General features: G+C 46.1%; 1 long non-coding RNA gene across 1 annotated transcript in view; it reads left to right on the top strand.

Moving 5' to 3' along the window:
• Positions 1–24665, top strand: part of LOC140711970 (uncharacterized) — a 34905-nt gene extending 10240 nt beyond the window's left edge. Inside the window, exons 2-3 of the long non-coding RNA XR_012093306.1 lie at positions 18190–18252; positions 24452–24665. This is a non-coding gene — a long non-coding RNA (uncharacterized lncRNA). The remainder of the gene's footprint in view (positions 1–18189; positions 18253–24451) is intronic.
• Positions 24666–24933: the final 268 nt, after the last annotated feature.

Raw genomic sequence — 24933 nt, 5'->3', positions numbered from 1 at the left:
GGAAAAGGCAGTGGTTAGGCTGGGCACGGTGGTTCATGCTTGTAATCCCAGCACTTTGGGAGGCTGAGGCGGGTGGATCACATGAGGTCAGGAGTTCGAGACCAACCTGACCAACAGTGAAATCCCATTTCTACTAAAAATATGAAAATTAGCCTGTCGTGGTGGTGCATGCCTGAGATCCCAGCTACTCAGGAGACTGAGGCGTGAGAATTGCTTGAACTCAGGAGGCAGAGGTTGCAGTGAGCCGAGATCATACCACTGCACTCCAGCCTGAAGGACAGCGCAAGACTCTATCTCAGAAAAAAACAAAAAAAAGCAGTGGCACACTCAAGGAGCCCACCCAGGTGCCTGGAGACTGGCTTTTGGCCTGGAGGTGGTGGTGAGGTAGCGCAAGTGTGACAGCTGCTGACAATGAGATCCTACCTGCTTTTGCAGAACACACAGATCTATAGGCCAGGGTCGGCCGTGGGCCGGTACTCACCTGGCTTTTGTCGTGGTGCTGGCCCAGCTGTCTGCATTATTGGGGATGTTAAAGTTTCCTGTTCTGGGTGGAAAGTTGAGGTCCAGGAGGTCTCTAGGTAGCTATCCTCTGTCTGATAAAGGATCCTTGGGGTTCTCTGACTGGCCACTCTGGAAACCATGGGCCACTATGGCTACTAGCTCAGCCCTGATGGGGAGCCTCGCAGATCAGGCTTGAGTCCTTCCACTCACTCTTCTGTTTCTCTGCCTCATCTGTTACCACTCCCTGCTGGCCTCCTCTCCTACCTGCAGCCCCTCCTGTGCATCCATCTGCAGGTCTGGCCACACCAACAGCTGATTTGGTTCCCTACACTTTCCAGGCCATGTCTTGGACATCCAGTTCCCACCCTCTGCTTCTCTGCAAATTCATCGTCTTCCTTCAAGAGCCTCTTGTCCCCCAGATATCCTGCAGAGACCTCATCTTGCCATCTGATGACTCTGGGATGCACCTCCCCCGTCAGCCTGTGGATTCCTAGAGGGCAGCACCTAGTCTCTGTCAACTGCCCCCTCAAGCCCAGATGCTGTGAACAGGGGTCAGCATTGGCTGTGTCCCTGGCTGCCTCTCTGCTCCCTGCCCCCGACTACCTCATCCCATTCTGCCCTGAGGGTGACTTCAGATGAGTGAAGCTCAGCTCCGGACACATTGGATGGATTGCTGTTCCCCAATTGTGTCAGACTCATTGCTGCCCTAGGGCCTTTGCACATTCGTTAGCTCTACTAAAAATGCACTTCTCACAGGGCCTCACACGCTTCTTGTCATTGAGGTCTCAATTCACATATCACCTCTTTAGAGAACTTCCCTGACCGCCCACTGTAAGGTTCCACTCCCTCCGTCTGAAACGATCTGATGTGTTTTCTTAGTAATGCACGCTCTGCCTCCACTCTAGAGCATAAGGACAAAAATCCTGCTTATCCTGTTCGCCCTCTACCCCCGGGTTGCTGGCACAGGGCCTAGCCCATAGGAGGTATCTATATGTATTTATTGAATGAATGAGTGAATGAATGAATTAATGAATGTATAAACCAATCAGTGAAAAAACAAACCAATCCTACCAAAAGCCTCAAGACAGACACGGGTGGGAGGACCGGGTAGGCATTACTGTCTCCAGTAACAGATGAGGCACTCGAGTCAAAGAGGGCTCACCAGCCAGAGTGACAGCCTGAAGCCAGCGACACTGCTGTTTTTCCCCTGGGTTCCTTCTCTGACCCACCTCTACCCACCAGTGAAACCCCGCTGGACATCTGGAAAGGGCATCTTCTCCATCCCTGACATCACTTTGGTCAGGACTGTGCTGCCCTCACTTTCTGATTCATAATTCAGCACCCAGCAGCTGACTGCTCCAGTCAGGGGTGAAGCCTCCCATTCATTCGAGATGTTTCACATCACCTGCTGCATCACCCCAGAGGCAGCACAGGGGTTGGTACAAAGGTGGATGCATCACAGGCCCTGCAATCCCTGGTGTGGATTTCTATATGTATATCCCACCTATTAGAGTGCCAGAGTTTATCAGTCAGAGACCAGGTCATTACTTCAGAATTTCTTTCTACTTCCCCCTTTCCCTAAAATCTGAGGGTGGGGTGCTTCTGGAAAAACAATGGGGGATTATAGGTAGACATTTCTACAAAATAAACATGATGGTATGAAAATACTAAATGAACCCAGATGACATCTTCAGAATGATTATTTTAAGAAAATAATTCATTCAAGAATTGATAAATAGCCTTAGTGTGATAGAGTGTTTGGATTTTTTTGTTTGTTTTTTTGGGGGCAGTTATTATAAATTTTTAAAAAATAGTATCAAATATATTATAATTAGATACCAATTTTTGCAGTTTTATTGAAATATAATGACTACACACAAAAAAGTACTTTAAAAATGTTTCCTTTAAGTTCTGGGATACATGTGCAGAACATGCAGGTTTGTTACATAGGTATACATGTGCCATGGTGGTTTGCGGCACCCATCGACCCATCATCTAGGTTTTAAACCCCACATGCATTAGGTATTTGTCCTAACGCTCTCCCTCTCTTTTCCTCCAACCTCCCAACAGACCACGGTGTGTGATGTTCCCCTCCCTGTGCCCATGTTTAATGTGTACAATTTGATGAGTTTGAAATATGCAAACACCTGTGATACCATTCCCAAAATCAAGGTAACAGGTGCACTTAACATCTCCTGGAGTTGCCATGATGCCTTTTTCTTTATGGTAAGAACTCTTTGCTTGTTTGTTTGTTTTGAGACAGGGTCTCGCTCTGTTGCCCAGGTTAGAGCACAGAGCGTGATCTCAACTCACTGCAGACTCTGTCTCCTAGACTTAAGCCATCCTCCCACTCCAGCCTCCTGATTAGCTGGGACTACAGGCATGAGCCCCCATGCCCAGCTAATTTTTTTTTATAGTTTTTGTAGAGATGGGGTCTCACCAAGTTGCCCAAGCTGGTCTCAAACTCCTGGGGTCAAATGATTCACCCACCCTGGCCCCCCACAGTGCTGGGATTACAGCATGAGCTACTGTGCCTGACCTGTGATAAGAATCCTTAACATGAGATCCACCCTCTTAACAAATTTTGAGTGAACAATATTGCTAACCATAGGCGCTATGTTGTACAGCAAATCTCCATAATTTACTCATCTAGCATAACCAAACTTTCATACCCACTAATTGTTAAAAATATGGTGAATAGACAACTATTTTCTCCTTACTCCAAACCCAGAGCTTCTAATTTGGGATTCTTAACCTTGGGATTGAACCTGACCTGTAATCTATTCTGGGATCCACAAAAACGCTTTTTGTTTGTTTGTTTTTGTTTTTTGTTTTGTTTTGTTTTTGTTTTGAGACAGGGTCTCACTCTATGGCCCAGGCTGGGGTGCAGTGGCACGATCTCAGCTCACTGTAACCTCTGCTGGGATTCCAGGCACGCATCACCACTTCAGGCTAATTTTTGTGTTTTTAGTAGAGACAGGGTTTCACCACGTTGGCCAGGCTGATCTCGAATTCCTGACCTCAGGTGATCCACCTGCCTTGGCCTCCCAAAGTGCTGGGATTACAGGTGACAGCCACCGTGCCCTGCCTGAGAAAATGCTCTTTCTATTGCTGCTGGGGGTAATAATACTGCTTTCCAAAGATCTCTACAGCTTGCAACAAGTCTGCTCCTGACTGTGGCATGAGAGGTACTTCCTGAGGGAGAGAGAATGCATGTGATGAGCGGATCACACTACAGTGTGCGACTTGCTCACTGATTCCGGCATTCAGTTTGGGCTAAACTGTGTTCTTTCCATTATCTTAGTTTAAAAATATAGGGGTTTTTTTCATTAAAAAAAATCAGGATGTGATACATAACTGGAAAATTAGGAAGCAAGTCCACACTGGGCCTATAGTTCTCCAACCAGAGCTGAGCCATGCTCTCCCCAGCAGATGGGCTCCTAGGTCCTGCCTGCTTGGGTCCTCACCCGGCCTGCTTTGCTCTTTAGGCCTCTTTGTCTGTGACGCTGGTTTACAAGAACTATGCTTCCCAACCTTCCCCCGTTAATACCCTAGAGCACAGATCACCCCTCCACAGTCAAGCCAGCTCTGGGAATAGTCAAGGATCCTGAATAAGTGCATTATTTTGAAGGCTTAGGTTTCATCTTGACAAAATGTGTTTTCCATTTCATTATATAACAGGGCTATGTATATTTTAATTAAAATTTATATATTTTTCCTCCCAATGTATGGACTAAAAGTGTCCCTCCAGGAAGATGTGCCAGGCTGTTCTGAGGCTTTGAGCGTTCCAAAGGTGTTAGCTCAGGATGCCTTCTCCCAGTTTGAAAAATACAGGCTCTCCCAGTATTGTTGCTCATCATGTCTTTAGTTCCTTTTCGAAATCTTCCAACTTCTTAGCTTTTGTCACTTTTTATAATCAGAAAGTAAATGCCCTTAATTTGGGGGAGTTGATCTGACCCTCAGAGCTACAAGCCCCTTTGGGCTGGCCCCAGTGCTTGTGTGGGGAAGGGGCCAGGCCCCACGTCCACATGCGGCCTGGCTGGCTCGTGCCCGGAGCTCCTGGGCATCACACACTCAGCTTGCACAGTGCTGCCCTCGGAAACTTTTGCGGGTTATGGCTTATGAAGGGTTCCGGAGAGTTCAGACGCAAATCGATAGCATGCATTACAAGAGAGCGTGAGCTAACAAAGGTGCTGGTGGGCCATGCATCTTCAAACAGCTTCTTGGGGACTTTAATTGTCGGGATGTTCAGGAGAAGAATATGACCTTACGGGGCATTTTCCAGAATAGAAGAGTCTATATATTAAAAGGCAGCAAATGATTCATAACTGGTTAGCGGCGGGGCCTATGGGTCCATGTTTCCCATGTGAATTTTTTTTTTCTGCATTGCAAACTCTTACATTAAATTGTGATAAATGAAGAGTGGGGGCTACTCATACAAATCAATGACTCTAGTGTGTGTGTCATTAGCCTGAGAGATGCAGGCAGCGGTCAGTCCCATAAATCATGTGATGATCTGCTGTCTGCAACACGATGCAAGCAAGCAGGCACATTAGGGAGGTTAAGGAATGAAATTAATCTGTGCATTCTCCTCTCCCCCCTGCCTCCTTCACCATCACCTGGTCATACGGAAAGAATTAAAATCACATGATCCGAACTAAACCAGCTCCAGAACAGTAAATTGGTTAAGTTTGACTTCACCTTTCAACTCCAAGTTAATTATGTATTAGGGGATTAATTTATTCACAGGGACTGGGAAGGGAAATGGAGGATGGGAGAAACCTGCCAGGGCCTCTCATCCAGGTGCCAAAGTTATTAATTGCTCTGGCTATGCCACAGGCTACCTGGACAGACCCTGGGGTGGGGGGTGGGCTATGGGATCGGCCATGGATATGGCGGGGTCTGTCCTGCTCTGAGGATCAGCCAGAAGAGGCCCCAGTCTGTGCTCCACAGGGATGCTTGTGATGCTTGGTTGCTAGAGTATCTTGGAAGCCTACGCTAGAAGGAGCCTTTCTCCAGGGTGTGTGGCCAGATTACACTTCAGATGGTAACTGATACCTCTTCCAGGGCCACTCGCCTTGACTGGAACTCCTCCAGTGAGACGCAGCTCTCCATTTGCAAAACTGCCCATTTTATACATGCAACTCTGATTTGCACAACTCAAGCATCCTACTCCTCCCACTTGGGATCCTATGGAATACCAGAACTACGTCTCCCTCACACACGATGCCCTCTGTTCACCTGAGGACAGGGAGCATGTTCTCCTCAAACATCCTCCAGGGTGCCTCTCCGGTGGCAGCCTTTGCAGGCCTCTCGCCATTGTGGTCTTCTTGGGAGGTGGGAGGTCAGTGCTGATCTCTCTTCTGTGGTGCGGTCCCAGCCAGGTGAGAACAGCTGCAGGTGCAGCAGTACCAAGTGGGGCTCCTGGAGATGAGACTTGGAGCAAGATAAGGGAGCTCCTTTCTCAGTGCCGCTACCTGATGTTGATTGGGCACCAGATCCAGCAGGAAATCCCAGGAAACTCCCGCTTATTTAAGGGTCATGTCTGACCACACCAGAAACAGCTTCTTAAAAGAGCCCAAATGCTAGCATCGTCTGCATGGAGCCACGCAAGAGAAATTGTTAGGCACATTTGACCATTTGTTGTTAAGATACAAGGATACTGAATGGATTTGACACAGATCCTTTGCTTATAAAAACTCACAACACCCAACACGAATGGTAGCATTAATGCTCTGTGTGTGAACAGCACTTCACAATGTTCTGAACACGTTCCCATGTGTATGGGATATTGTTTAATCTTCCCAGCAGTCCATGAGTTAGGTCCAACGATTCCCATTTGACTCCCTAAGGAAACTGAGGCTCTGAGAGTTTGAAAGACTTGGCTGAGTTCACATGCTTAGGAAGTGGCTCAGCCACCATAAGATTTAGTTGCAGAAAGGGTGGGACCATCTAGGGGCTTTCTTCCTATCAAATCTACAGATGGAAAGTTCTCAGAGTCCAAGCACCCATGACCATCTCTAGAAGCTCTATGCAGCTCCCAGATCTGTGTTCTGTGCTCCAAAAGGGTTACAAAAATAAGTTGAGCTAACATCTAAAAATTAAAAGCTTTCATAGAAGGAAGGGATTTGGGCTTCTCTTGAAAACTTGGAATCTGGCCATTGGGCTGACATTTCACCGTGGTGATACTGGGTGCATGATACTGGCTCCACTCAAAGGGGTCTGAGCTCTCACAGGCTCAAGAGACACATTTTGGCCAGTACACACAATGAGACACTGACCCTCCAAATCCTCACTCTGCTCAATGACCCGGTGGCCCTCCTCTAACCCTCCCATAACCCAGTCTTACTGCTGCCCCCTCCTCCTGGGGCACCCATGCATCACCGTCCTGTCCATACACTTTCTCTGTCTCTGTCCAAGCCTTTCTTGGCTTCGAGTCGAGCTCTGATCATTTCAGCAACTCCTCTGCCCAACTTCTCCTTCCTAAGCTCCAAAAGGATTTTTCAGCTGGTTGATGCAGGTGAGCACACCAGAGCTAGATGCACCCTGGAGACATCTAAATCCAACCTTCTTGTCTGTAGTAATGAAATTAAGGTGAGACAGGGTGCCTAACCTTCTATGTCACTGACCCCATTCTCAGACCCTTTCCTGGCCCCAAGAAGTCACCCTGATCATATTGCTATCTGAATGTTCACCTTGCTTGCTCTTTCGGGGAAAAAGTACCAAAAACACAGAGAAAAGGGAAATATCTAAATGCCCAACATTCAAAATTAACCAAACATCAAAATTTCCTGTATTTCTTGCAGATGTTTAAAAAGAAAATCAAGGAATTCTGAGTCCCATCCAGGAAGCTGGCTTCATTATACTCTTAAGGTCTCTACACACCTCTTCCTCATCCCCTTCCATTCTCTTCTTCCAGAAGGAAGCATTATTGTGACTTTTCCTCCAAATCTTTCTAATCTATGTTTACACATACACACACACACACACGTTTGTAAATTACATATGTTGTTTGGTTACATGCATGTGTTTAGATCTACATAAATCACTTCTGCTTTTTTCCATCACCATTGCATTTTTTAGGTTGATGTGGTTTGGCTGTGTCCCTGCCTCCAAATCTCGTATTGAATTGTAGTTCCCATATTCCCTACATGTCATGGGTGAGACCTGGTGGGAGACAATTGAATCATGGTGGTGGGTTTTTCCTGTGCTATTCTCTCGATAGTAAGTCTCATGAAATCTGATGGTTTTATAAAGGGGAGTTCCCCTGCACACACTCTCCTGCCTGCCACCATGTAAGATGTGCCTTTGCTCCTCCTTCACCTTCCACCCTGATTGTGAGGCCTCCTCAGCCATGTGGAACTGTGAGTTCATTAAACCTCTTTCCTTAACAAATTACCCAGTCTTGGGTATGTCTTTATTAATAGCATGAAAATGAACTAATACAGAGGTCAACTCCCACCTGCACCTGTAAATCCAGGTGCAAGATTTACCAAATCCCATCCTCTGAGGGATATACAATTTTGTTTACCTGATCTCCTTTATAATTAATTAATTAATTATTTTTAGACAGAGTCTCACTCTGTTGCCCAGGCTGGAGTGCAGTGGCATGATCTCAGCTCACTGAAACCTCCACCTCCCAGGTTCAAGCGATTCTTCTGCCTCAGCCTCCTGAGTATCTGGGAGTACAGGCACGTACCATCATGCCCAGCTGATTTTTGTATTTTTAGTAGAGATAGAGTTTCACCATATTAGCCAGGCTGGTCTTGAACTCCTGACCTCATGATCCACCTGCCTCAGCCTCCCAAAGTTCTGGGATTACAGACGTGAGCCACCATGCCCAGCCCCCTGATCCCTTTTTGATGGGCATGTGCATTGTGGATTTTTTACTATCACCAATAAAGCTAGAACAACACTGCATCTTTTCTGGGGTTTGCTAATGAGGTTTGCCTAGAGTTTTATTTGCTCTCTAAATGTGTCATGGTCCCTCTCCCCAGTGGTACTGAGACCTTCTGGGGGCCCCTAGGGACCACATGTGAAGATACCCAGCGCAGCCCCCAATTGGTCCCTCAGTATTTTCCCTGGCATGTGTGGTCACATCTCTCCCTTAGCTCTCCACTGAGGATGTACGTGCTGGTCACACACCCCTCCAGCTGGCTGTGTCCCCACATGCAAGCCCCAGGGAGCCCTAGCCCACGGCCTGTGCATCTCAGGCCCATTAAACCTCTCACTTTGTATTTCCTAATTCCTTTAAGAAATCCCAAACCTGTCTCCTTGGATAGAAATAAAATAAATGTAATATCTATTGCTATCGCTTAAACACAAATTATAGTATTTTTTATTAAATACTCTGTTGTCAAATGCTTGACATTCCTCATAATAGATAAAAAAGCAACTAAAACTAGTTATTTTCTGTTACCTTAGAGGCTTGCAACGTAGTTTGTATTGTATTTACTTGTTATGTTCTGCTTGTCGCATTTCATTATAAGCACGTGAATTATTTTCCCTATTAAATTAAAAGGCAATTCTCCCCGCCCCCAGCTACCCTTGAGCTTGTATAAAAGGTGAAGATCTGGAGCTATGGGCTCTGGGAAACCACCTGGTGATCAGGGTTACAGATCCTCTGCCAGCTCACCAGTCCTCCTCTGGCATAGGCTGGCCCAGCTCCCATGCTTGGTAATGGGGTCAGGGGAACCACCCCAATAAACTGTGTGGTGGGGAAAGGCTACATGTATCATTGTTCTAGCCTTACACTCTTTTCTACCCACTGTTTCTTATCATCATCATAGCATCCCTATGAGGCAGCAGGTTGGGACTACTGTACCTATTTTACAGATGAGGCAACAATCCTGAAAGAAGGGGCTTTTGAGTTATGGTCAGGCTTAGGGCTAGAGCCCTGCAGCTTCCACCACTTCCACCAGCACAGTTGCCACACACACGTGCCAACTGGAGGTTACCGTGCACCAGGCGCTTGGGGAATCATTTCACGTGCAATGCCTTCTTTGATCCTAACAGTAGTTCCTTGAGGTAGCAGTACTGTTACCTCTCTTTATAGTTTTTATGAAATTGTGGCTCATGGAGGACAAATAAGTGCCTCTGGTTGTATAAGTTTCACATGCAAGAGCAGAGGTTGGAACCAGGTCTGTCTGACTTTAGAGCCCAGTTCAGAAGCAGTGAGAAGACACATCTTCAGCTCTTTGGGGTCACCATCTCTTTTAAGAATGGGATGAAATCTATGCCCCAACCCACTTCCCCCAGGAAGTGCCTATTTCTCACATCACCGGCATTTTACCTTCCATTTTATGATCTGCTAGGACTAGCTGGGGCTCATGTCTGGATCAACGCAAGTCTCTGTGATCCAGGTCAGAAACTCCCTCACGAGAGCTTGGAATCAGATGCTTTTGTTGTGTACACGGCCTAAATCAATTGCAACCTCACCAAATGCTCTGTCTCCTGCCCTGCCTTTCCTTCATAAACTTTTTCTGGCAGCTGAGATTTGCCAGACTCAGAATTTGAAATGGGTTCCAGTGGAACTTGGGGGAGTGGAGTTTCTTACAGTGCTGGGATTTGACCTGTTTTTCTCTGAGCCCATGGGGACTTGGAGAGTAACGAGTCTGTGTGCCCCTGTCAGATCCTTCCGCTCTCTCAGTGTTACCCTCCCTCCCGCCATGGCACTTCTTTGGAAGAGGGCTAGATACCTGAGTAGTAATTCATGGTACAGATTCACTTTTTCCTTATCCACCCATCCACTGAGGAACAGTTAGGTTGGGCCCATATCTTTGCCATCGTGAACTGTGCTGCAATCGACATACACCTGATGGTGTCTTATTTATATAATGATTGCTTTTCCTTTCGGTAGACGCCCAGCATGGAATGGCTGGATCAAATGGTAACTCTACTTTTAGTTCTTTGAGAAATCTCCATACTGTGTTTCCATAGAAGTTGTACTAATTTATATTCCCATCAGCAGTGTCTGAGCGATTCCTTTTCACCACATCCACTCCCACGTCTTTTTTTTTTTTTTTCTCCTTTTAAAACATGGCCATTCTGACCAGAGTAAAGTGGTATCTCATTATGGTTCTAACTTGCATTTCCCTGATGACTAGCAATGTTGAACGTGTTTTCATCTTTGTTGCCATTTGTATGTCATCTTTTGAGAAATGTCTACTCATGTCGTTCACCCACTTCATAATGGGATTATTTGTTTTCCTCTTGCCGATTTGTTTGAGCTCCTTGTGGATTCTAGATGTTAATCCTTTGTTGGGTGTACAGTTCCTTCAGGTCACCTGCAAGTCTGGCAGGTTCTCCAGCCAAGAGCCCAGACAGGCTTGGTACCTGGCAGAAAGTCATGAAAGCTCAGTTTGCACACCTGTAAAATGCAGAATCCTTTCCAGGCACTTCCATGTCAATGAGAGAACTCTGACTTTTTTATTTCTAAGGACCACATACCTAACTATTTCTCCTCTCCCTACACATTTAGACAGTGGGTCTCTGGTTTGACCTGTTCTTGCTGCTTAATCTTACAGAGAACATTCTCCGGATTCCTGCTATCTTGATGTGTCTCTCTGCACCAGCCACTCCATCACCTGAAAGCTTTGTAGTAACACAGCACCTCTCAGCTGAGGCTCGCTTCCCTAACACAAGTGCTTCCCAGCATGCACTGATAACACTCAGCCACGCAGGGAGAGAGGAGCTGATAAGGCCACATGCTCATCAGAAAATGATGCCTTTTAAATGCAACAGCCCCCTAACTCTGGTGCTAAATCACAGCACTGAAAAATATCTACAGGTACCTATGGAGGAGGAAGATGAAAGAAAAATACCTTTTGTTGGATGGAAAAGAAGCAGCCAAGAAGAAAAGGGTTTTCATGCATGGCCTATGTCAAGGTCCCACAATTGTCACCAAGACCACCACGATGGAAGCATCTTCTTCATTGGCCAATGGACATCAGTGCAAGGATGGTTGTGCATGGAAAAGAGGAGGCAGAAGGGCAGGAGGGACCTGGTCAACCTTCAGAGTGAGCAGACTCTAAACCTGACTTTTGCCTGGCCCATCGGATCATACTTCTCATGCAGTCTGTTTGGGTTTTGTTTCCTTTGAGGACCTCTCTCACTCCCACAAATATCCTACAACCCTTGAGTAGTAATTAAAACCCATCAGAGATTAAAATAGTCAGAATTGGTTATGGTAAAAGGGACCTGAAACAGTGAGAAAGGGAGGAGAAGGGAAGAAAAATTAAGGCAGACAGGGGAACCTGTGGAGAAAGTGAGAGCTAGAGACAGAAGGAGAGAAGAGGCAGGGCCATGGAAACAGAGGCAGCGTCTCTCCAAGTCCTTCTCAAAGACACTGGAAGAGTTCGGGAAACCAAACAGGTGTGCAACATGGCAAGCAGTGGAATGGAGGACTCAGTCCATTTTCTGGATTTTTAGGGCCTCAGATCACATACCCTGGAATTTCTCATGTTGTTCTCTTTATCTTTATTACCCATCCCAGGCCTAGATTTTCAGCCTGCAAAAGCACTCTTGCTTTCATCAAAACCAGAATTCCCTCTGTGTTTTTGTCAAGCATCTTTGCCTTCCTCCTGGGATTCTCATCTGCCTTTTTTGTTTCAATTCTGTATCTGTCTACCCTTTCTTCTCCTTCTCCTTCTTTTTTTTTTTTTTTGGTCTCACTCTGTCACATAAGCCGGAGTACAGTGGCGTGATCTCAGCTCACCGCAACCTCCACTTCCTCGGTTCAAACAATCCTCGTGCCTCAGCTTCCCAAGTAGCTGGGATTACAGGCATGCGCCACCATGCCCAGCTAATTTTTTTTATTTTTGGTAGAGATGGGATTTCACTGTGTTGGCCAGGCTGGTTTCCAGCTCCTGGCCTCAAGTGATCCACCTTCCTCAGCCTCCCAAAGTGCTGAGATTACAGGTGTGAGCCACTGCACCCGACCAACCTTGTCTTCCTCTTTAGGTCAGAATTATCTTGATGCCTTCCCAGACCAAAGCTGGTTGGCTGCTTCTTCCACCACTCTGATAGAACTCAGCTCAGTCCATCATCTCCACCCCATAGAAGGAACCCCAGTTGGCCAGCACAGTCTCCCTGACAGGGGAAGTGTTTCTCCAAGCTCAGAGGGGATTGACAAAGTGGAAACTGCCCACCCTGGAGGTGGCCTCTTCTCCCCAAGGCCAGCACAGAATTCTCCTCAGCCGTGGCATTCTCTTGGAGAACATCTTGATGCAGATGAAGAGTGCTATATAAATCAATGGATCATAAGTCTGTTGGATAGCACTTAGATAGGTAAATGCATGTGTGTTATTCACTCAGTGAACCTTCCTAAAAAAGATAATATGCTCCGTATCTCACCGTGCTGACATATTTCAACTCAATTGATAATGGGTCAGGATTGAGCAAAGCTTATAGAGTGAATTATCTTTTAGCCATCCCTTCCAGTTTAGGGTTGCAGTCACCAACAAAATCAATGTCGAAGGATTCTTGTTGTCTCAGACAATACCAACAGTGACTCCTAATGAAATAAACCATTGAAGCCTTTTAATCAGACCACCTGCCTAAAAGGAGGAAGCCATCCAGAGGAGGCTGGGGCTCTAGGGACCTATTTTCCCCTTACCGGTCAACGCATGAGTGATTCTTTAATTGTAGTAATGATGTGCTTACCCTGGACCCAGACACTCGGGCAGCAAGAGGCAGCAATTCTCTGGGGCAGAGGGTTGGCGTGACCTCAGCTGGGGCTGCACAGGTCCCAGAGCAGGGCTGCATCACCAGGGGCCGTGCAAATGCCTCCAGGTTAGGGGCCTGTTTGACTCCCAGACATGTGATAAATCTCTATTGAAAGAAAGCCCTGCAATAAATGAGCCCTGCTCTGCATCTGAATTCTAGGGTCACTGTTACAAAAATAGGAGCTGGCTGCAAATGTGACCGCCAATGGGCTTCTGCCCCTACCCCTTGCTCTTCCCTCCTCCCCAGCCTGCAAATTTCCGAAAAATTAGCTAACATCACCTTAAATATATTTAAATATTAGGAAGCTGAAAGGAATCCAGAAACATAAGAATTGACCTAGAAGCTTTCTGCAAGGCTCTCTTTTGTGTCCACTGATTCACTCTGAGGCACATTTATGGTTTCCTTCTTCTTTACGGATCATCCCCAGATTTTCTTTGGAAATTCATCTTTTCCTCATGCTCCTGTCTGAGTGTGCTCTTCTCTTAGCTTCATGGTGGACCTAGGATTCAGGTCTGTATTAGTCTGTTCTGCATTGCTATAAAGGAATATCTGAGGCTGGGTAGTTTACAAAGAAAAGAGGTTTATTCGGCTCACGGTTCCACAGGCTGTACAAGCACGGCACCATGAATTTCTTCTGGAGAGGCCTCTAGAAGATTTTACTCATTGCAGAAGGTGGAGGGGGGCAGGCAGGTCACATGGCAAGAGGCAGCAAGAGACATGCTAGGCTCTTTTAAACAACCAGCTCCCATGTGAACTAATAGGAGTGAGGACTCACTCATTACCATGGGGAGGGCACCAATCCATTGATGAAGGATCCACACCCTTAACCGAAACATCTCCCACCAGGCCCCATCTCCAACACTGGGGATCTCATTTCAGCCTGAGATGAGAAGGGTACAAAACATTCCAATGATATCAAGGTCTAATTTAGTCAGTAGTTGATTCCCTAATGAATCTCATCCTGTCAACCAGAGTGTCAACTCAGGACTTCTAATGGGGTGACTAACAGAGAAAGACCTGGTTCTCTTTCCGAGCAGACATGGACCTGTGGAGTATGTTTCTGGTTGGTCATTAGCTGGTGGAAAGCCCATCTGAAAATGTGACCCACACCAATGAGGTTGAGATAAGAGGCTAAGGCAGTGATTTCAAGCCTCAGGATTCCTACCTGAAGTTCTGACCCCCAAGCAAGATCTTCTTGGATTCTTTAGTTTGTGAGCCAAGAAATTCTCTCTTCACTGTGGCCACTTAGCCTTGGTTTTATCTCCCTCCTTGTCCTCCTCCTCCCTCCACCTCCCTCCTCCTCTTTCATCTCTTCTTCCTCCTCCTCCTTCTTCTTCTTCCTCCTCTTCTTCTTCTCTTTCTTCTTCTCCTACTTTTCTCTCTCTCTCTCTCTCTCTCTGTTGTCACAGGCAATCAAAGAATCCTGATGGATTTCCCCCACCTACAAGGAAAAACCCATTAGCATTGGGAAATAAGGCTTCTTTCCATCTGAGGAAGAAGCCCTTCCTGGGAATCCTCTGAGGAAGGGCTCCCGTGCTCCTGTGACCACAGCACCAATCCATGACTACTGCTTTTGAGTAGTAACCAGTAAATTTACAAATAGCCTTTTTAAAAGCCCTAGGAAAGAATTAAGGGCACAGATGGGAAGGGAACTGCCTTTCTTGGAAAACAAATTAAAACAAGAACCACTATCTGTGTAGCTGGTCATACTCAGAGGCACATGATCTCTCGAAGTCCCATTTTTCTGACTGATGATGATGGCTAGAGAGGAGCTCCTACTATGGATAACTTTGTTGAATCCCCAGTGTGTCTAGAATGGGCAAGAATGATTCTCTCAGCAGCCAGCACCCCTTAACTCTTCCCATGGAAGATCTTTTGGGTCCCTAGAAAAGATCCATTCCTACTCTGGATAGCTGGATCCGTGGACATGACAAATAAGGTAACTGGGATCAGGCATGACAGTATGTTGGAAGAAACCAAAGTCAAACCAACAGCGTATGAGTTCTCCTTTCCCTTGAGTCTATGTGGAGGCTTCCTAGATGTCTGAGCAGCCAGACCCCAATAACTTCCTCTCACCGCCAGCCTTCTTTTGGGGCCAGTGCCACAGGACCAGTTAGTACAATGGAGGTCCAGCATTCAGCAGGATCCTTGAGTAGGAAGCTGGTGGAGGGCCCACCGCCCTTTGTCTACCACGGTGATGAATGGTTGTTGACACGGCTAAACAAAGGTATTATTAGTAGATTACATCTGAGAGGCTGGACTCGTGCAGAAAGAGGGCAACAAGAGCCCTGGGCCCTGCTCAGCTCCCAATTAGTCCACAAAAGCCTAAACCACCAGGTCAGGGATAAAAGTGAATAAATGTTTCTAAATTCTTATCTTAAACACACTTAAGCCTAAAGCTGTTTAACTGGGGCTTTAAAAGCATGTGAGCTTCCTGGAGCCCAGCTACCTGCCTCATTCTCTTGCTCTTATTTTTGCTTTTATCCTTTTAGTCTTGAAGAAGCCTAATTAGAAGCTTGAACAGGGCTCTCTCTCCCTGCCCTTAAATCAGTAATTGGCTTCAGTGCAGAGACTGTCAGGAAATTAACACATCACAACATGACAGCTGTTAATTTTTTCTCCTTATTTGTCATATGAATCACCGCTGATTTGCCGGAGTGCATAACAAATTAGTGGGCTGTAATCAGCGGCCTCTCTTCTGTGAGCTGCACCTTCCCTTTTTTTTCCCTTTTTCCCCCTCTCTCTCTTTTTCTCTCTCCCCCTACAGTCCATTACTTCACTGCCTCAGCAGAGATGACTGTTCCTAGGTGTGTCATTGTCAATAAATCAGAATAAGCAAATGCTAAAAGCGCAAGAAGCTCTTTAAACTTTGATGAAGGCTTTTAGTTACATTTTTAAACTTACACTCATAACTTGAATCATTTTTTTTTTTTAAATTGTCACTCCCTGGTAGTGATAGACTGTCAGGTTTCCAGTCATTTCCTCATCCGACGTGCCAGGGAAGGTGGAACTCCAAGTGTCATTTGCACAAGTTCTGGCTGACGGAGGAGGTGGAGGAGGTGTTAAGGAAGGCAGGGGAAGGGAGAGAGATCACAGATTCCAACAGGGTCAGACCAAGGCACTTCCCCTTTTGAGTGAGAGGTTTAGGGGGGGCCAGGTATGGTGGCTCACGCCAGTAATCCCAACAATTTGGAGGCCGAGGTGGGTGGATCACTTGAGGTCAGGAATTCGAGACCAGTCTGACCAACATAGTGAAACCCCATCTCTATAAAAAAAATACAAAAATTAGCCGGGTATGGTGGCATGCACCTGTTGTACTGCCAGCTACCCAGGGAGGCTGAGGTGGGAAAATCACTTGAACTTGGGGGCAAAGGTTGCAGTGAGTCAAGATCATGCCACTGCACTCCAGTCTGGACAACACAGTGAGACCCTGTCTCAAAAAAAAAAAAAAATGAGACTTAGGGGAGAGAGAAAAACAGGAGGAAGAATGGGAGGTGAACACACAGGGTGGGAGGAAGAGACACGGATTCTGGAATCTCATCCTCCTCAACCTTTCCAACTTGACTTATCGTCCACTGTGTCTGGGTCATCTGAGGAGTGTGGGCTTTTAACCAGGACTACCAAGAAGAGTCATGGGTTCTCAGACTTTATTCCTCATTCAGCCTGCCAGAAGACTTATCGGTGGGCCTTAAATTCAATACTTATCGCCTCTGGCAAGGAGGGAGCATAGGAAGATTGGTACCACTGGAAGGCTTCACCACGTGGGGTTTCAGTTCTAGACTCTAAGATTTGCCAAACAAATCTGGGTTCTCTGCATCCATACTGTGGATGCAGAAGGGGAAGGCACTTCTTCCTTCTCATCCTGGATCTGTTGTACTGACAAGTCCATGTCTTTCTAACCTGGGGCCAGTAGGGAGTTGGTGGTGGTGGCTTCACATTGGGATACCGCCTCTCAGGGACCTATCAGCATGTTCTCTTGGTTATTACAGACTGATGTTGAACCTAGGAGTGAGAGTATTTCAGGGGTGAATTTCTTCTTTCCTTTCATTTACTATACATCCATCCTTCCATCCATCCATGCACCCATCCACCAATTCATCCTTTCATCCATCCACCAATTTATCCACCAACCCATCTATCCATTCATCCACCCATCCAACTGTCCATCCATCCATCCACCCATCCACCCATCCATGCACCCATTCATCCATCCCCCCATCCATCCACCTATCCATCCATCCATCTACCCATCCACCCATCCATCTACTCATTGATCCATCCATTTACTCATTCATCCATACACCCATCCATCCACCCATCCATCTATCCACCCATCCATCTATCCATTCATCCATCCATCCATCTACCCATCCACCCATCCATCCACTCATTAATCCATCCATTTACTCATTCATCCATCCATCCATCCATTCATCCGTCCGTCCGTCCGTCCGTCCATCAATCCATTCATCCATTATCAGTGTACTTTGCATGCAGTAGCATGGCATGAGCCCAATGCATGAACAAGAGGGTCAGAGGGAGAGAGCAGAGGGAGAGTGTGGAAAATGCTATCTATCTCAAGATAAGCCCCTCTCAAGGTACTCCAGGAAGTCCCCATGGTGGATATGGAGGAGAGTGAAAAAGCCTTGCATTCTTAACCATACCCATAAGCACATTTTATGTATCCATACTGGTCTTAAGTCACCCTTCTCCCAAGAGTTACTCTAATGACTTTTTTGCACTGAATTCCAATTTGGCTACTTGAGAATTGAGTTTAGTTCAGTTTATCAAGTATATTGGCAGGACTATTATGCACTGGATACTAGTTTAGGAGCAAAAAGATTCAATAAATTAGGGTCTATGCCCTTGAAAATTATGTAAATTTTAGAAAAGCTGTTATAATTTTAAAACTGTGTTTTGTTTGTGTGTTTGTCTGTTTGTTTTTCAATTCTCAACACCCAGGACATGGAATGTATGTCCTGCAGTCTGGTCTGTTTCCTGAGGGCTAAGATGTCCTGTCCTAAGGTACACAAAACAGTTTTCTAAACATTAGTCGTTTTAATAGACAGAGTCATTAGGTCTTGCTCATGTGAAAGCCACTGAAATCTTTTGGAAACATAATAATTGTCCTTTTTTTTTTTGCTTGTGATAATTTATGTAAGTTCAATGTATTTAAATACAGTTTAATATGCTACATTTTGTAAAAATCACCGCTGAGAAAGTTTCTCTCTAATGTCATTTTTGTAAGCTCCAAGAAAGGGTTTTTGAGCAAAATACCAATTTTACAATTACTCCGTTGAATCCTAATTTAAGAAAAGAATCATTTATTCATTATGTGAGGTGGAATGAATTTTCCAGGAGAGACTAAGATTGACAGTAATGAAGTAGGAGCTTCACAGAAGAAGCAGTAGTGGGAGTTTTGAAATTCTGAGACCAGCACCAGGCCCACCATGGGTATGGACACCTGGCTGGTCCTGAGGGTCCCCACAGGAGTGGGGCACATCAGGTTAGATGCCTCTGAAGACAGTAGGGAGGGATTCAATAAGTGTTTCCAACACTTGGTAGAATCCAATGGATCAATGAATCCTGCCGCTTGCTGGCTGGTCCTTGAGGGCAAGGGAGCTCTTCCTCCACTCACTAGTATCTCTCCAGTACAGGCTGACTTCACTGTCCTCCCCTTCCTGCTGTCTTTGACCTCTAGTCATCTTCTATTCCTATGTTATACACAGCTTGCTTTTCTCTGAGCACATACCTTGTGCTCCTCTCCCTTCTAAATTAATCTATGGAAGCCACGTTTCTTGATAAACAAACCTTCTTAAATACACCTTATATCCTCAATGTCCCTGTTCTGTCACAGTGAATGCTGTGGTCTTGGTGAATCACTTTAGGAAGAAACTTTCCCTGCAACCCTCAAGGGTGGCATGTCAGGATCAGGAGTTTGTGTCTTCTTTGTATCCCAAGGCTTTTGAGAACTATTTCTACTTCTGCCTCTGCACCTTTTAGATTAGCACCATCTGGCTCTGCTACCCTCTACTTCTTGTGATCCCCAGCATTTACCAATCTCCTGGGCACTTTTGTCATTCACCGGGAATCATGAGAACCGGGTCAACATCTTCCTTCATCACCAAATATTGTCATTATGAAGGGTGAACTCAGCTTTAACAAGGATGATCTGTAGCCCATCACTGTTGCATTACAGATGGCTGATCCACTTGCCCATCTCAGTGACCTCACCCTACTTTAGCCAGCCAGCCAGGTGCTGGGCCATCTGCGTCCCTAGGTGCACCACACCTTCTCCGCAAAACTACAACTCTCTCAAGTCTTAACTACTAGAACCATCTCATTCTCAGATCCAATGTCTTATCCTAGCTCCCTTAAAGATGTACTAATTTTTGTACATTTACTTCTATTTTTCTGAGACTTCTGGGTCTCAGATGCTGATATGGTTTGTAGTCCCACCCAAATTTTGACCTGTCATCCCAAGGTTTCAAGGGAGGGACCTGGAGGGAGGTAATTGGATCATGTGGGAGGTTTCTCCCATGCTGTTCTCATGATAGTGAGGGAGCTCTCACCAGATCTGATGGTTTTATAAGGGGCTCTTCCCTCTTCACTCGCTTGCTGTCTCTCTTGCTGCCTTGTGAAGAAGGTGCCTTCCTCCCCCTTTACCTTCTGCCATGATTGTAAGTTTCCTGAGGCCTCCCCAGCCATATGGAACTGTGAGTCGATTAAGCCTCTTGTATTAGTCTGTTCTCATGCTGCCATAAGGACATACCCGAGACTGGGAAATTTATTAAGGAAAGAGGTTTAATTGACTCGCAGTTCTGCAGGGCTTGGGAGGCCTCAGGAAACTTACAAAAATGGCAGAAGGGGAAGCAAACATGTCCTTCTTCGCATGGTGGCAGCAAGGAGAAGTGCAGAGTGAAGAGAGTGAAGATGGTTATACAACCGTCAGATCTCATGAGAACTCACTATCACAAGAACAGCATGGAGGTAACTGCCCCCATGATTCAATTACCTCCCATTGAGTCCCTCCCATGACATGTGGGGATTATGGGAACTACAGTTCAAGACGAGATTTGGGTAGAAACACACCCAAACCCTATCACCTCTTTCCTTTATAAGTTACCCAGTCTTGGGTATTTCTTTACAGCAGTGTGAAAACGAACTAATACAGATGCCAATACTATTTTCCTTCTGAGCAGTGCCTTCTCCCTTTGCTTCTCCATCTCCTCTCCATGGTCTTCTGTTTCAACCATTCTCACACACCTGAGTCTCCTCTATGACACTTCTCTTTTGCTTGTTTATGCCTCACCCAGGCAAATTCTTATTCCTGAAGCAGTCTCTTCATCCCCTACCTCTAATTTCACTGAATTAGCAAGGACCACTAGAGAAACATCACACAAACTTTGCAAAGTTTGCAAACTGGAGGCACCACAAACACAAGTTTTTTAGGTGCTGATGAGTCTTCTGCACTGATGACTACTCCTGCGAGATTTCTCCCCAGGACAATCAATCCTCTGAGTGATTATCCCAAAACTCCCCAATGTTTTTCCTACTGCCACCTCCCTCCTTTACCCTTCTCCTTCTCTGCCCTCTTTGTGAGAAGCCTGTCCCCATGTTGGAAGTAGGTCTCCTACCCCTACCTACCTCCCTCATCTTCCTCCTTCTTTCCCCTCTCAGCAGAAATCCTGTACCCTGGTGTTGGAGGTAGGGCATCTCAATTTCCCTCTGCTCCAGTCTTCCCATTCCTGCCTCCTGAGCACGATGGCTGGGTGGATTTATTCCTTCATATATGTATGGGGAATATTGCCATTCACCAGGAATCATGAGAACTCTCTCTCTCTCCCCATATAGATATAGATATAGATATAGATATAGATATAGATACAGATATGCCTACAGAGTATGTAGGGTAAAGAGAAAAAGTACAATAAAACTCCAAGGAAATGACATATTGTATGGAGAGAGAGAGAGAGAGAGAGAGAGAGAGAGAGAGAGAGAGAGAGAATCTCACTCTGTTACCCAGGCTGGAGTGCAGTGGCGCGATCTCAGCTTCAGCTCATTGCTAAGTCCACTTCCTGGGTTCAAGCGATTCTCCTGCCTCAGCCTCCCAAGTAGCTGGAATTACGGGAATGCACCACTACACCCAGTTGATTTTTGTATTTGTAGTAGAGTCGAAGCTTCACCATGTTGCCCAGGCTAGTCTTGAACTCCCATCCTCAGATGATCCACCTGTTTGGGCCTCCCAAAGTGCTGGGATTACAGGCGTGAGCCACCGTGCCCAGCTTTCTTCTAGGTTGTATCATCTCTCACTTTTTCTCTCTCTTTGCTTATTCCTTCCAACAATTAAGCATACTTAAACATCTCCCATCCTTATGAAGAAAGAGATCTCCTACAGTCCTAAAGACCTTTTTGTTCTCACAACCAGCAAGTTTCTAAAGAGTTATCATCTCTTGCTGGACCCACTTCTCATAGCTCCATTGCCTCTTTAACATACTGCTGTTTGACTTTGGAGCCCTCCAACTCTCACCAAGACTGCTTAAATGCTTGCGGACAGATAACACTTTTCAATTTTCAGCTAACCTGTTTTATTTTTCTGCGATCATGAGGGCATAACTGCCTCTTAAAAATTTGACTTATGAGACACCACAGCCTCCCTGGGTTCTTTCTTTGCTACCTTTTTCTGGCCATTTCTTTTTGGGCTCCTTCAGAGACTTACTTCTCATGATCTCCTCTCTCTCTCTCTCCCTCTCTCTCTCTCCATACAATATGTCATTTCCTTGGGGTTTTATTGTATTTTTTCTCTTTACCCTACATACTCTATAGGCAAGCTTGGCCTCTCTTTTGGGCTTCAAATAACTTTAGGCCTAAACTTTTTGGGCATCTACTCTTGGATATCTCATGAGTATCTCCAAAGCTAACCTGCCATCTCTCTCCCATGTTCAATGGACTTCGGTTCTTTTCTAGGGATGAATGACAAGAGGTCATCCTGGATTTCTTCCTCTCCAATACAGCCATTGTCTAATCAATCACCAAATTATATTGATTCCCCCATCTGTCCATTCTTGCCATTCCCACTGCCATGACCCTGATCCACCACCACCACTCTCTCTCATTTGATTAATACAACAGCTTCCATCTTGCCAGCCTTCACTGTACCCAACATATTCCGCACTGCAGCCAGCATCCTTTTTCTCAATGCAATTTTATTTATTTATTTATTTTGAAATAGAGTATTGCTCTGTTGCCCAGGCTGGAGTGCAGTAGTGCAATCATGGCTCACTGCAGGCTTGACCTCCTAGGCTCAAGCAATTCTCCCACTTCAGCCTTCTGAGTAGCTAGGACTACAGGTATGCCCCACCATGCCTGGATAATTTTTAAAAACTTTTTGTAAAGACAGGGTCTCGCTATGATGCCCAGGCTGGTCTTGAACTCCTGGGCTCAAGCAAAATTTGATCTTGTCGCTTGCACGCTGAGACGCTGCTGCAGACTACAGCAGTGTCATCCTTGACACAGTTTACAAGAACCTTTATGACGACACATCAGCCTAGGGTGGGTCCTCATTTGCCCACCCACATCACAGGTTCTAATCCAGAAACATTGAATTCATTCAGTTTCCTGAAGTTCTGATTTTTCTCTTATCTCCAGGCCTTTGTCCGTGATATTTCCTCTACCTAGAACACTGCTGTCTACCCTTTTACTCCTCAGGTTTAAGCTTCACTGTTGCTTCCTCTGTGTAGCCCTCCCTAATGTCTGTCCCCACCTCCCAACCTCCCAACCCAGAGATTGGGGCCTGGGTTTCTGTTACTAGCATGACAGCCAGACGTGGCAGCTCACATCACATGGCCTTGATGACATGTCTGTGCCACATCAGGCCCCACTCCAGGAAGACAGTACTCTGTGTCGGGTTGAAGCTTTGTTGTGTTCATTGCTGGAGCCCTGCCAAGCACCACACCTTGCCCAAATAGTTTCTCTGGAGGTGTCAGTCGAGTTGGTCGATGTCTTAGTCATCAGTATCCACAGGGACAGACCTGGAGGTGCCTTTTCATTTCTTTGCCTGAAAATCAGTCTGTGTCTTAGACTCTAAAGTTTGGAATTAAATTTATTATCTACACATCTTTTGGATTTTATCTAATTTTCTACGACATCTGGGTCAATGAAAGTATCTCTATATTCCCAAATTAAAACTTACAAGCACCTAGGGTTATTTCTTCTGCACGACTCTAAGTAGCTGGTGATTTCAATCTCCTAGCGGATGCTTGACCCTGCAACAGGCCCAGCTGGGCTGTGCCCTAGGGCTACCGCCCCTCGCACATGTTGGAACCCACCCCTGGTATTCTGGAGAAGTCCTCTCAGCTAGAATTATTTTCAATTGAGCGGTTCCTGAAACCCTAGAACCTGTAGAGGGAAAAAAACAGAAATAATTTCCAGTCCAGGGCAAAGTAAGGCTGGATGGAAAAAGAGAGAAAGTCAGTTGTTGGACGGCATCAAAAGTCAGCCTGTTCTATTAGGCAAAAATAAACAGAAGCACGGAGAAACCAAACAAGACAAAAATGTTCATTAACTACGCCAGTCCAGACCACCCACTTCGTTGAACTGACCACATCACTTCAAGATTCCCTACACACGGCCCCACCCTTCCCTGACCTCCCCAGGGATAGACAGGGCATCAGAGTGGAAAGGAAGAGACCAGCTCAAAGTGGAAAGGAGGAGACCAGCTCAAAAGTGGGGGGTGGAGTTATTCCCCCCACCCCCCACTTCCGAAGCTGCCCCGAGATGGGCTTTGGCAGCACATCCAACGAGATGTCAGCCGTGGGGGAGTTCCCTGCCTGACTGCCTCGGTTTCTCCTTGATAGCACGGAATCGTTGTTGTCCATTTACCAACATGAGTCTAAAACAGGGGTCAGAACAGATCAGTATCTGTGGGGAAGGGCAGCATTCTTTGAAGAGGCGTATTCAGGATTCATTATCTCTATAATTAAAAACAAACTATTTTTTCCTATTAAACTTAAGAGAAAGTTAAGTTCAATTAAAGCATCTGGCCTCCTTGGGGAGTGCGGAGATAGCGTCCTCATTAGCTCCTGCAGCGACTCTTGGGGTTGGGGGAGGAAGAGCATGGAGATTTCACTTCATTTGTTTGTTCACTGAGTTTCTTCCTCACTCTGTCGGCGCATGAAGGTGGGGACCTGCACATTTTGCTCACCACTGTATCCTCGACTCCTAGAACAGAGCCTGGCACGTGTCACACAACTGTGGAGGGAACTGATGAGTGGAAGAGAGAATGGAGAAATGAATGAATCAGCATAAGCCCCACAGGGACGAAGACTGGAACTGGAGCACCCTTTCATCCCCACTGCTGGACACAGGGTGGGGAACACTAAATGTGTGCTATGCATTGTTTACTGAAATAGGCTCTACATCAAAATAAAAAACAAAACAAAACAAACAAACAGGAAGCTTTTCTGGATCAAGGCTTACGTTTTACAGTTGAGATGCAGAGGCCCAGGGTAGAAGGGAGATTTGAGACTTGCTTGTAGCCTCTGAGATGGTCGGCTGGGAGGCTCTGGCCAAGGTGGGGTTGTTGAGCCCCAGGTAAAAGCCCCGCCCAGCCCCTCTTCTTGCTGTCTGAAACAGGGCAGCCACACTCTGTCTTTACCAGGGAGTCTTATCTGGAGTTCGAGTTCCAAGACTGGACCTTCGGGGCCT

The sequence above is a fragment of the Chlorocebus sabaeus genome, chromosome 6, assembly GCF_047675955.1.
Source record: "Chlorocebus sabaeus isolate Y175 chromosome 6, mChlSab1.0.hap1, whole genome shotgun sequence".
Lineage (NCBI taxonomy): Eukaryota > Metazoa > Chordata > Mammalia > Primates > Cercopithecidae > Chlorocebus > Chlorocebus sabaeus.
This window is presented reverse-complemented; position numbering and strand designations above follow the sequence as displayed.